The following is a 9604-nucleotide window of genomic DNA, read 5'->3' on the forward strand; positions in this document are numbered from 1 at the left end:
AGAACATTTGGGGAAGCACAAAATAATAGAAAATAAATTATTCTAAAGTGCTAAAAGGATAATGGATCAGAATATATGACAAATTTTAATGAGAAACTTAGGGACTAAGTACAACCTCTTAACAGTGAATCAATACAGGAACCAAAGTCAGGCAGGAAAATGCAGCCTAACAAGATCCACACTTTACTCAGACCACCTAGTTCAAAGTTATATATCATCTAAGAACTCAAGAATGGAGGTTACAAGGTAGATTCAGGCAGATGGCATTGAACACCATTTCCTATTAGGTGCTTCTTTAGAGAATGAAATGGTGTCACTTAAAAATTTGATTCAACAATTATTCTGCATATCCCAATTGTTTCATGCTTTAAATAGAGGCATTACATCAGTGTAACTATGCTCAACATTTCTAAATTTCATCTGTACTGACATTTAAAGATCCACCCTCCCTCCAAATAAGAATTTTTTTTTTTTTTGCTCTTGTGTGTGTGTGTGTGTGTGTGTGTGTGTGTTTAACTTTGTTTTTGTTTTATTTGGTTGTTTCATTTCTTAAATGCTGATGAGGAAGGCTGATTCCTGATGGATGGGGAGGGGTGAGGAGTGAAAGAATTTGTATTCAGGAACGAATGAGAAAAAAACAACATAAATAATTTTTGAAGACATGCCTCTGGAAAAGGTGATACAAACTGATTTTGCTGTGTCTATAAGCAGAAAGCAGGAAGACCTCACCACATATGAGCCTTCAGGAGTCTTCTGTAACTGGTTGATGCAAAAAAGAACCATTGCATTGCAAACTACCAGAATGGAAGCTGAAGACAAAGTTGCATCATGGATCTGCTATGTGGAAAGGATCTTTGCAACAATGAGAATGTCTGTAGTAAGTGGCCGTGACAATGGCGGGTGCACATTTAAGTATCCCGACATGCCCAAGTCTATGCTAAGTGTTTTTCGGACACCATCTCATATTATCCTCTAATGGCATCTCCAAGATTTAGGTAGTATTATGATCAGCCCATTTTCAGACATGAGGAAATGGAGACATTGAGCGAAAGTCAATGGGTCTTAGTCTTGGAGACACATTAGAAACACCTGAAGATGATTTAGAAATACCTTTAGGGCTTGAATTTAGACTCTCTGGGAGGTTGGGGCAGGCACTGGTATTTTTTAAAGCCCCTTTTGTGGTTCTAATATGAAACCAATGTTGATAAGCACCAAATTATGCAATTTCCCCAAGTTAACACAATGAGGTTGGAGTCAGGATTGGCACCCAGCAAGGTAGACTCTTCATGATATATTCAGCTGTTCGGCATTTGCGGAAGCAACAGCAGGCTGGAATTAACAGTGCAGTTCATCCCTGTTCCAAAAATATGACAGCATCTTATGGCAGGTCATCAGCATCCTGTTCTTGGACACTCCTTCTTTAAAAACCCTCCTGTGGCTTCTCATTGCTCTTACTGTAATGAAAAATTTCTTTCACTTCGTCGTCGAGATACTCCAACCCCTCTGTCTCTGGGTTTTTCCAGATTCTATGGCCTCTGCTTGGATTATGTTTTCTTTCCTTCTTCCCAAATTAATACTTGCCCCACCTTCTAATTTTATCTCAAGGGTCACTTCTCAGGGAAAACATGATTTTCATAACTAGGTCCAAGCCTTCACCTTCCCCATTCTGCCCATTCACCTTATGGATTCTCCAAGCTTCAAGTTCCTTTACCATGTTTACAGCTTCACTTGATAACTACATGCACAGGATTTCTGGATAGAGGTCTCTCCCTGGCCCTAAAGCAGTTAATTAGTGGGCACATCTCTATTTCACTCTCCTTATGCCATCTTAAATTCCAGCTGTCTTACAGCAAAGTTTATCTTCCTGCTCTATAATGTAGTTTTCCTTAAATTTTTATTCGCTTTAAAAATGTCAGCACTCTCTTCATTGCCAGGGCTTGGGTTGTTAGAACTACTCATTGTTGTCTTTCATCCAAGACTTATGCTTACTTTGTCAACCTTGATAGTTGAACACTAAAAATATCTTATTAATTTCTTCTTTTCATTCCCACTGCCACCCCCAAGTTCAAGGCCTCATCCCTTCTAATTTACCCTACTGCAGCACTGCTCAACATAATTTGGGCAACACACATTGGAATCATTTAGATTCATGGGTAGAGCTCATTACAATGATATCTGCACCTTGTCCCAGTTCAATAGAATCTGAGTCCCTGAGCTAAAGCTTTAGGATCTGAAATTTTAAGAAGTTCCCACATCATTCCCCTGCACGCAGAAGTTTGAGAATCATTAAACTGAAATAACTCTGTAAGCATTATCCAATCCCAATCCTTTCCTCCTTCAATTGAACATAGGTGTTCCTTCTACATTAATATCCCAAGGAATTATCCCAGTAGCAAAATATTCAAACTAAAACAAATAAATTCTGAAACTACATTGTACGGTTGTAGAACTAAGGATCCATTTAAAGTTTAGAAAAAATGTTTTACTTCCTCTATGTTGTTCCAACTTATTTTTGTACATATCTTCCATTCTTTTCTAGACACAAACCGCAAGACATATTTCTGGAGATTTTTCTCTATCAGGTTAACACTTTTACACCATTTTACAAATCAGCTTGCTTTTTTCCCCACTGAAAATATGCTCTCTCCAACATATGCCTCAAATTACAAACTTCTCTTCTCACCTCAAATGAAATCTTGTAATTACTCTTTGGTGATCTCTTGAAGGGTGACAGCCAAGACTTTTATTAGGTATCTAAAATATAAATGACAACTTTTCCAAGATTTTCCAACTTAGTTTCATCATACTTTTCAAAATATCATAGAAACTCTCAAAGTGACTCTCATCTCTCCTTTTAACTCATGTGTCCTATGGTTCCCATTTCTAAAGAGATGTGTCTTAATATATTTTGGTATTTGGTACAACTGCTGCTGCCATCTAATCCATGTGGCACCTTTGATGTTGGGAAAATTCAAATGTCTTGGAGAACTCAATGCAAATGTTGTATCCATAGAACCTAAATGTGTCTATTCAATGAGTTGACAATAATGCCCCCCTCCGGAGAGTTTTCCTATTGGAGAATAAGCACTTCCTTTTTGTCTCTTCCAAATGACACCTTCTCCTCTCCTCTCACTGCATTTGAACTTTTATGCTTTCATTTGGTTCAGATTTCAATGATTAATGAGTAATACCCCATCCCAAATTACAAATGACCAAAAAATGAGAAGTCAGATTAATGTAGATTAAACAACCATTACTGATTAAAACTGGATTCAAAGATGGAGTTTAGGTACATGGCCAAATGGCTGTGTAGCACTCACTTGAATTAGAATGACTAACTCAACTGAATAACCTCAAGTCCTTCCAACAGGATAGGGTCCTTATTTGGTGGCAGAAGAGCAGACAAGAATGTACCTGCTGGACAAAGTATTTCTTCCTCAGTCCTGATGTTCTGTTCTATTTGGGTGAGCTCCTCACAAAATACTGCAATTGATCTGTACCGCTCATTCACTTCTTTCACCTAGTTAGAAATTTTGGAAAGAAAAGACTCCTCAAGATGCTATCTCCTCATCCCACACTCTCCTTCTCATTTTTTCTTTATAATCTGGGTGTCTAGTCTCCCAGAAAGAACATGAATCCTATCCACTTCCTCATGGCACAAGTATAAGGGGCAAACTTCCTTTGGGAAGCACTCTGTGGTCCAGTTTGTCCAGTGTCATACTAGGCAAGTTATTCTCCAGTACTTTAGCAGGAATAGAGTCAATATCACTGAAAAATGCTTGTGAAAATATATCATTTCTCAGTTAAAAAACAAAAACAAAACCAAACCAAACCAAAAAAAAAAAACCCCACAAAAACCTCCATTTGCTGTTTCAGTCAGAATAAAGGCCAAAGTACATATACTGGTCTCAAGTCCTTTGCAGGATGGGTCCCTAACACCTATCTATTCTAATCCCCTTCTCCTGCTTACCCTAATTCTCTTCCCAGCAGTCATTCTAGCCTTCTTGTTTGTCTTCAAACATATAAGACATTTACTTGACCTGTTCCTCCACCTGGGATTCTCTTCCTCTAGATAACTCCCTCAAGCCCTTATCTTTGCTGAAGCCTAGACTTCACAGGAAGGACTACCCTGAAACCCCCTATTACCCCAGCCCCACCTCCTGTACCCCCAAATTTACTTCGTGTTTTACTCTTTACATTTTTTACATTATCATTTCCAAATACACTCTTCACTTCACTTATTTATTTTATTATTCATTAAATCTTTCTCCCAACTGAAAGTTACACTTTCAGGGTGGCAGTTTATGTATCTTTTGTTCCATGACATATCCTAAGCGCACAGAATAGTCCCTGGGAAGTAGTAGACACTCATTCAACATAGGGGGAAAGTAAGCCTGGGATAGAGGCAGAGCTCATGATCCTAGTACCCATAAAGATGATATCCCTGGAGTATGAGGGCAAAATAAATGGCAGTTATTTTAAAATTATGTTTTCCCATTTTGTACTAGCTGAGTACTTTGCTGCTAAATATGTTTATAACCTCAACCAATATACACTGTTACTTACTTTTCTAAAAATTACACCCAATTGTTTCAACAATGCCTAGTACTACAAGTCATTTAATATAGAATAGTTTTGTGTATGTGAAATTTCTGATATATTTTCTATAATTAAATCTATATATTTTTACACCACAGAATGAATAATTTAAGCTTATAAACTCTCCCCGCTACTATGTGTTTGACAGAAATTTGTTGTTACTATTATCATTATTGTTGGAAAGTACAAGTATGGGTGAAGGGTTTTTGCAGATGAATAATCAAACCTGAGAGCTGTTGTATATTTGAGGATTGGTCTGTGGTATCCATTCAAATTTCTTGTAGTCTACTTACCTGTGCCAGCTGGATGTGCTTACTGAAATTTGAGGGGTTGAATGTCAGAGAAAGTACCATTCTACTGCTAGTCTCAATGCTGAGGATATTAGGTTCTCTACTACAGTGTTCAGGTGTTCATTTCATGTTTTCATGGGTGACAGGCAGCTGTTACAACATCAGTCATTTCCAGATTTTTGATTCACATCTACAGTGATATGTTTTTGAATTCAACAATCCTTCCTAATTCCTACCCATCCCTGGTTTCTGCAGATATAGAAGCTCCTATGTTGCTCCAGCTGGTAGGTGGTATTATAGTTCAGCAGTTGTTCCTTAAGGACAAGCCTAGACTGTGCTTCTCTAGCTATTTCCAGGATTTTTCAATTACCTAATTACTTGTAACAAAAAAAAAAAAAAGTGTTATGTTTAAAATAGCTGGAGAAATTTCTGCTTCCTTCCTCCAATCTGGGATTTATCACATACTGTAAGAATTCTCAAATCATACCTCCTACCGTATTATGCATATATTGTGCCCTTGGCCCAAATGCAAGTTTCTCCTGCATTATAACTAAATCATTTCATTGGCATCCTTATAAAAATCTTGATCATTCTTTTTTTTTCTTTTAAGTTTTGATCATTCTGAACAATAGTGGGTGCATAGTAAGCATTTACTTATTTTAATAAATGCATTCCCATATTCTTACTATAATTGTATTTAAACAATAAATACTTATTTTATACCATCTATGTTCTAGATACTATTCCATGTATAGAAGTAATGAAATAGACTTGATTTCTCTTCTTTTTAAAAATTATTATTATTTTACAATCTATTTCAAACAATACTGTTTCAGTTGCCTTAAATTTTCTATAAGAACTTTATAACAAAGCAAATGCACCTGTAACATCTGTCCTTTTTACTACTGGGGGGGCGGCAAAATGGCCAATAAAATGTAAAATTCAGCATATGCAATTATATAATCTAAAAAAATTTCATGATAACTTATTGCAAATTGCACTTGACAGTTCACCACAACAATAGAAAAGTGGCCCCTTGTTGGTTCACATAGTCCTTGAAAACCAAACTGAAGTCACCAGTTTTTATCTGGATAAAAAGTTTGCAGCTCTGCCTCAGCAGTAACTTTACCTTCTGGGTGAGTCAATCTAGGACACTGCTTTGTCATGCTCTTAGTGGGCTCTCATCCTCAGGCAGGTAGTCAGGCAGTTCTGTGTTCTGTTCTACTTCCACAGGCCTGTCTGGGAATGGGACCAGCATCTCTTCCCCACTTTCACTTTTCACAACTTGCTGACCCTTCATAACCTGGGTTGATGCTATTGCTGATGCAAAGCCACTGCTTTCAAATCTGAATGGATCCACACCACACAACTTTGAACAGCCATTTGAAAAGTAAAGCTAATAGAACCTTTAATTTTTTTCTTCGAATTTTTATTTAAATTCTAGTTAGTTAACATATAGTGTAATATTGGTTTCATGAGCAGAATTTAGTGATTCATCACTTACATTTAACACCCACTGCTCAATACAGCAAGTGCTCTCCTTAATACCCATCACCCATTGAGCCCATCCCCTGCCCACCTCCCCTCCAGCAACTCCTGTTTGTTCTCCATTGTTGAGAGTCTCTTATGGTTTGCTTCTCTCCTTTTTCTCCCTTCCCCTATGTTCATTTGTTTTGCTTCTTAAATTCCACATGAGTGAAATCATATGGTATTAATCTTTCTCTGACTGACGTATTTTGCTTATCTAATATCCTCTAGTTCCGTCCACATTGTTTAAAATGGCAAGAATTCATTCTTTTTGACAGTGGAGTAGTATTCCATCATATATACACATATATGTGTATCTTCTTTATTCATTATTCGATGGATATTTGGGCTCCCTCCATAGTTTGGCTATTATTGATAATGTTGCTATAAACCCTGGGGTGCAGGCTGGGCTTGAGAAAAACGTAGAAGAAACAGAGAGAACCTTACTACAGTGATAAAAGACCTCAAAAACACAGAGATAAACACAGAGGTAAACACCTTTATTTTATACCAAATCCTCTTCACAGAGATTTCTCTGAGACATATCATCAGTACCATCTATGTGCAAAACCACTGTTTTGGGATGTTTGTATGTAGTTCCCAGACATCTCTGAGTATTCTTTCTATGTGGACTCATTTCATTGAAACTATCACCATCTACCATATTGGAAGACTGAAGAATGCCATAAATTTCAGAAGCTAGCAGTTTTGTTTCTCTTAGAGTTGTACTCTTCTCTACAACATTTGCAAGCTTAACATTATCCCCAGTTCTCTTTTCATCTTTGTTAGCACAGCATTCTGCCAAGTACTGATGAATGAGCAAACCCGAGTGGATGGCAGGGTGGTTGAAAGAGTCCAGAAATAAAATAAGGCCAGGCAGACATCCCTGATCCTAAACAACGGTTCGTCTATTTAATGGATCTGCTGCTAGATCCCATAGCTAGTTAACTACTGAGAGATCATCAGGTTCTTCATTCATGCTGGAGGAGGAAGAATTCATCTATGACATACACAAGCAAAATCTTCTTAAATTTGTGCCAGAGATTTAGGAGTCCAGAGCCTGCCACACCATCATGGCCACAGCAAGGAATAAGGTAGAGGGACCCAGGAGACACAGAGCGCATCCCTCCATTTGAAACTGTGGCCTCAGCAATGGCAAATGACCAGGCTAACTCTAGGAGCCAAAGAGCAAGGGCACTGGCAGGGAAAGGCTATATAGAGTCTCCCCCATGATGCTGCAGCATCTTTCAGTTCTTGACTTCTTTCTTATGGGTAATATAGATTAGTGGAAGTTTTCGAGTAGTAAGGTATAGCATAAAAATATCTTTATTTGTTCCTGTTGACACATAGTTGCCTTAATTTTACTCTGTAACAATATATTTTTGAGCATTTTTGCTTTAGTAGCTATCATTTCTTTCTCTAAGTCATTTTCATTATGTTCTTTTTAAAATGGTGATGATGTTGGTAAGTTCCAATATCTTATTGTCTAACAGTTTTATCAATCCCAAAATATGAAAGATCATATGTAAATATATAAATATATAACTGGTTTTCCTCTCTAAGTATCCACATATTCATAACTAAATAAGCATCCATGTGTTTTCATATTAGAATCAAATTCAGAGTGGTAATTAATTACTGTCTCATATATGAAATGTTCCATTATATATTATATTCCATTTTATTAAATAGAATAATTATTATATATATTAAAGAATTCCATTGAAAATAGGAGAATTTAATCTAAAGATGTAGTCAAAAATGGTTTGTCTGATCCCCAGCATTCTGCCACTGTATTTCTTCTTTACATATATATATATATGTAAAGAGAGAGAGAGATTGAGAGAGAGAAATCAAAGTTGGAAGAATTTTAATGCCTTCATTATGAATCTTCATTATGACACTAAAATAATCTTCCTTGTGGTTTGCAGACAACTGAATATATCCCGTATGGCTTAATGACTTACTATTTTGAAGGGACTGAGGGAATGAACAGAACACTTCTAATATCATTAAATTTAGGATTATTCTTATAGATGTTGTCTTCATGGTCATGATACCTTGAAACCACGATCTTCAAACTTTGCTATCATAAAGATACCAAATTTTTATCTCCTGAACCAGATTCTCTCCTTCATCTGTCATTGAGAGAATCAAAACAATCACTGATTTTTTCTGACCCATGTTGTCAAACATTAATTTTCATACCTACATTACTGCAGAAGATCTTTTCAAGAAAACTCCAATATGATGAGCTTGGTGATTCTAACTTCAAAACTGACTTGAAGGTTTGTTGTTGGTTGGTTTCATTTATATATATGCATGTACATACATACACACACACACATAGATATTTAGATTAGATAATAGATGATAGATAGACAGATGATAGAGTTATCCCAGATACCTTAATGTAAATATGGCCTTTCATATTCTTTCCTTTGTTGACACCACCAAAGTTTCACTAAAATAAATAAATTTTACTTTTCTTGCATGATTTCAAATATTTCTGCTGGTTTCCAGAGCAGTGGGAAGAAGCTCCAATTTTTTCAAACATATCTGAGTGTTAGCAAGACCACCAATGATTTCAGAGATTAAGGAAGGATTAGTTCTTTTAAATTGACACCAACTGTTTCTACTGTTACTATTAATGTCACCACCACTACACCTTTAAATTACAACTGTTTTTTTACACACTCTGCCTCAATCCTTTGGGGAATCATCACTTTCAGCAATTTGTCGTGTTTTTTTTTTTTTTTTTTCCTTCATTCCAGCTCTGATACTTTACAGACTAGTGCAAATTTCTGCAATTTCTACTTCTTCCTCCAAGTCTTTCTTCCTCACCCCTGCCTGGCTCCTTTTTTTAATCCTTTAATTCCTCTTCAAAGGCCCAGCGTTTGCTCTGATAAATTTAGAAAGACTCGTGCCCTTAAGGAACTCATCATCTACCAGGGAAAACCCAGTGATAAACAAGCAAACATAATATATGTTGCCCATTGATGTCATCCAAAGGGGAAGTTGTCACCTATCCATGAAACCTGATTGTTTCCAGGGGCAAGAGTGTGACAACTTGTTTTCCCTGGGCTCTCTGCCTTGATGTAATGCCTGACATTTTCCGCATTCTGGGAAATGGAAGAAGTATACAAATATTGTCCAGATTACAGATAATGGAAAAACCTAAGAGGGCC

At 36.7% G+C, this 9604-nt stretch overlaps 1 pseudogene; it reads right to left on the reverse strand.

The window, feature by feature from the left end:
- Positions 1 to 6035: 6035 nt before the first annotated feature.
- LOC114196455 (armadillo repeat-containing protein 1-like) lies at positions 6036 to 7300 on the reverse strand (annotated as a pseudogene).
- Between the last annotated feature and the right edge of the window lie 2304 nt (positions 7301 to 9604).

This window comes from Eumetopias jubatus, unplaced genomic scaffold (genome assembly GCF_037043125.1).
Source record: "Eumetopias jubatus isolate StellerSeaLion01/CBP00866 unplaced genomic scaffold, mEumJub1_p1.0 scaffold_2, whole genome shotgun sequence".
Classification (NCBI taxonomy): domain Eukaryota; kingdom Metazoa; phylum Chordata; class Mammalia; order Carnivora; family Otariidae; genus Eumetopias; species Eumetopias jubatus.